Source organism: Lytechinus variegatus, chromosome 17 (genome assembly GCF_018143015.1).
Source record: "Lytechinus variegatus isolate NC3 chromosome 17, Lvar_3.0, whole genome shotgun sequence".
NCBI classification, from domain to species: Eukaryota; Metazoa; Echinodermata; class Echinoidea; order Temnopleuroida; family Toxopneustidae; genus Lytechinus; species Lytechinus variegatus.
Window position 1 is genome coordinate 23,700,029 of NC_054756.1, and position 4,227 is coordinate 23,704,255.

Here is a 4,227-nt window from a genome sequence, read left to right on the forward strand (position 1 = left end):
TTTTTGTATATATTTATATTTCTATAATAATTAGTTGCATGATTAAAGGTACACTTTAAAATATGTCAGAAAAAATATACTTAGAGAGAGACAGGAAACAGGAGATGGCATGGTGAAGCTCAAAATCAAGAGTGATGTGAAAGTTAAAAAGAAAGAGCAGGAACAGAATATGAATAAAAGACTGAGTAGGAGAATATAAATAAACAATGGTTAATTGGGTACTGTAAACCATTTTTTTATCAAATCAGAATGCATTAAGCTTCAAATGAATGGTCTGAAGTGCAAAGGACTCTTACCTTTGAAGGGGGGGGGGGGCATTTTCTGCTAAAAAGTATTATCAGCCCCCTATTTTTTCGGGGGGGGGGGGTTAGTTCCTAGTCATAATCCTTTAACTGTAATTTTAATGAGGTAATTTTCTAAAGACCCACCCCCCAAAGAAAGAGTAATGTCTAGCTTTAAAAATGCATTGAACCCTGAGGGACAAAGGTGTAGACTGGTTTGAGCATGGGGAAGTAGAACTAAAAGTGGTATGGGGAGGGGTGCACATCTTGCACTCAACCCAGGTGAGGTAAATGGGTACCTGGCAGGAATTTATTCCTTGAAACGCAGCGCGCGTAACAGCTGCACTGCTAAAGCCAGGGTAATTATGCTGCATATACTGTAGAGCGCTTAGAGACTTCTGACAAAGTAAGTGTTAAGCGCTATATAAGCAAGTATAATTATTATTATTGGGGAGGTGGAACTAATGTTTGGAAAATCAGCTGTTGAAAGTAGAAGGGGTACACATTTTGTTTTGCTTGCCAGTGTTGGAACTCCTCTGCTTCAGCAGAAGGTTTCATATTCATCCAGTGTACCTCCAGCCTATATGCCCTTAAGGGGATGCGTTTTTTTAAGAGCGTTTTTTAAGAGTGTTTATCATTTTTATGTTTCTAATGGCCACTGCCTTTAACCTTCTTTGATGTCAGATTTAAAGGACTAATCCTGCCCCTTCCCCCCAAACCCAGAAATATTAATGAAGGTGATTAATACCCCACATTTTAATGCAGAGAAGACATTTAGAATTTAATATGAATCTTTACCCTGAGATGAATATTTCTTCCATTTTTATGAGCACTGACTAAAAACAGGGGAAGAAGTTTGATCCACAAGTTACCAGGGTAGCCACATATGATAGCCAGAAATTCTGGCTATCATATGTGGCTACCCTGGTAATGCACTCTCTGACAAATGCAAAAAAAAAGGTTCTTGCACATCTTTACCCCAAGGCCAATGTGTGAGCCAAATTTCAAGAGAATTGGTTCAAAAATGATGAAGTAGTTCAAATTGCAAGTTTTTTACCTAAATTTTGCCATATTATATTTTGTTACCATGACAACACAGTTTCTGAAACACACACAAAAAGTGCCTGGTACATCTTTACTTCAATACCAATGTGTGTGCCAAATTTCATTAGAATTGATTGAAAACTGATGAAGCAGTTTGAATTGTAAGATTTTTTCACAATTTTCACCAGATAATATGTTGTTACCATGGCAACAAGATTTCTGAAAGACACACAAAAGTGTGTCTTAGACATCTTCACCTCAAGACCAATGTGTGTGCCAAATTTCATGAGAATCGGTTAAAAACAGAGGAAGTGGTTCTAACTGCAAGATTTTTACCTTATTTTTGCAATAATTCACTGTTACCATGGCAACACAATTTCCAACACATGCAAAAAATGTGTCTTGCACACCTTTACCCCAAGACCAAAATATGTACACACACCAACATTCAACCCCCTCCACCGTCACCCTTCGGCTTGGTTAGCATCTTCATTCAGATATTTGGTGCATTGAGATGCGAGGACAAACAGAAGATCTGTTCAAAAAGGGTCTGAATTCAAGAACTAATCCAATGCAAAATAATGCACTGCTTTTGAGTTTTGCACTAGCGCTAGTCTATGTATCAGACAAATCTGAACTCATAAATTCTGACATTTTCACCCATTTTTTCACTGTTCCTGCTGCCAGATTTTTTGGAGCATACCCCATTCTTAATTCTTATACATAAACAAAGGTCTGGAGAAAAAATCACGCTTTTGTCCACCGTGTCCACATAATTCCGCTAACTGACCAGACTATGGGGCCCGTTGCAGAAAGAGTTGCAATCAATCGCAACTCTAAAGATCACGCGTAACTTGATTTTCAACCAATCAACAGCGCGCATTTGGGACTTGCGTTTGATTTTTTGACTTGCGTTTAAACGCAACTCTTTCTGCAACGGACCCCTGGACAGCATGGGTCTGCCCTTCAGGTTTTCGAAACTGAGGGAGGGAGGGGGTGTAGCGATATTATTTATACACTTTGACTTCCTTGAAGCGCATGCATGGACTACAGTTTGAACATCGGTAGTAGAAGTCTATTACAACATGAATATTGGTATTGCATGGGTGTAGTTCCTCTATCGCTTCCTATCTGCATGAGACGTCTACTTCAATTTCTGTTCTATGCTCTAGTCTACTTTTCCTTTTTTTATTAATTCGATCCATTTATTTGTTCTTACATCCTATTTCAAGTAGTCAAGTTTAAATATAATTGATGTTGTCTGCCATCGAGTGGTTTGATCCTTTCGATAGTTGGTATTGTACTTTGCATTCCTGGATGATTCACACACCTTCTCTTTTAAAAGTACACGTCGAAAACTCCGGTGTTGATTTCTGTCCACACCAGAGTATTGAAACAACACCAGTTTGGAATCAAACCGATGCTGTTTTAATTCTAATTGGTGTTGTATAAAGACATATCTGGTGTTAGACCAAAACCAAACTAGTGTTGTTTAACATTTTTCTGGTGTGGACATATATAGATTCTGGGCTGGTGTTAAATCAACACCGGAGTTTTTGCAGTGTATAGTACATTTCTTCAGATAAATTTCAAGTTTCCCGTGATCTCTATAGACGCTATGATATATGAATTATACATACATCAAAATGTAAGTGCCAAGATTTATGCTTATCCTAATATTCTTTTCTCGATTTGAACAAGGCAGTCATTATATGATTATACATCGTGCAGTTTATGGCAAACTTTTGTCTTTTGGCCTATTTAGAACCTTTATCTACCACGAAATTCCGGAGATCCCGTAATAAAGCCCTACTTATCACTTTGGTAAATAAACCAATGATCTCTTTAAACTACATATTCCAATACCAATGTTTGCAAAATCTGTGCAAACTATTGAAGCCGTTCAGAATAAGTGATGGGTAAAAAAAATGTTGTACTGGTCTCTTTTATCAATTTCATATCAGCGCTGTGGAAAGTTCTAGTTCATCAATTTGCTGGTGGTCGGAATTAAGGTAATTGATACGAATAATAGATTAAGATTGACACGGTTTATAGTCACAAGAGCCTTTAACTACATCTGCATCAAAACACAATCCCAAACACATCACACACACCCATTCATTGAAGAACTTACACACTCAAATGGGGTGTCTGGAAAACGAAGACCGAAGACCGAAGACCGGGGACACATATCACACTCGTGTGAAAGCGTTTGTAGTTCACGCACGAAGTGTGTACAAAGCAGTGCAAAGTGTGTACAAAACACGTGCGCGGGTTAGAATGGACTTTGGACCTTGCCCCCTACACATGTTCTCCCATTGACATAACGCATGTCCCCGGTCTTCGATCTTCGTTTTCCAGACCTGTTGTTGGGTGTCTGGAAAACGAAGACAGAAGACCGGGGCCATCGCATCCGTCTAGCTAAAATAAACCATTATTATATTCAGATCAAATTCAGGAATATTCTGATATTGGATATGTAATGAATTATGATTGGTTAATGATTAATTGTATGGATATCGTAATGTGAATGATAATTGATTGAGCAATATATCGCGCTCAGCTCAGCTGGCATTAAAATTTTATACCATTGACATAACGCATGTCCCCGGTCTTCGATCTTCGTTTTCCAGACCTGTTGTTGGGTGTCTGGAAAACGAAGACAGAAGACCGGGCCATCGCATCCGTCTAGCTAAAATAAACCATTATTATATTCAGATCAAATTCAGGAATATTCTGATATTGGATATGTAGTCAGTTATGATTGGTTGATAAGTTAATGATTAATTGTATGGATATCGTTATCAGCTAGGGCATAATTAATACATAACAATTATAACGTACAATACACCTCATACTGCGCAATCACGTACAAGCAGTCTCAACTTAACTGCCGTTTGCA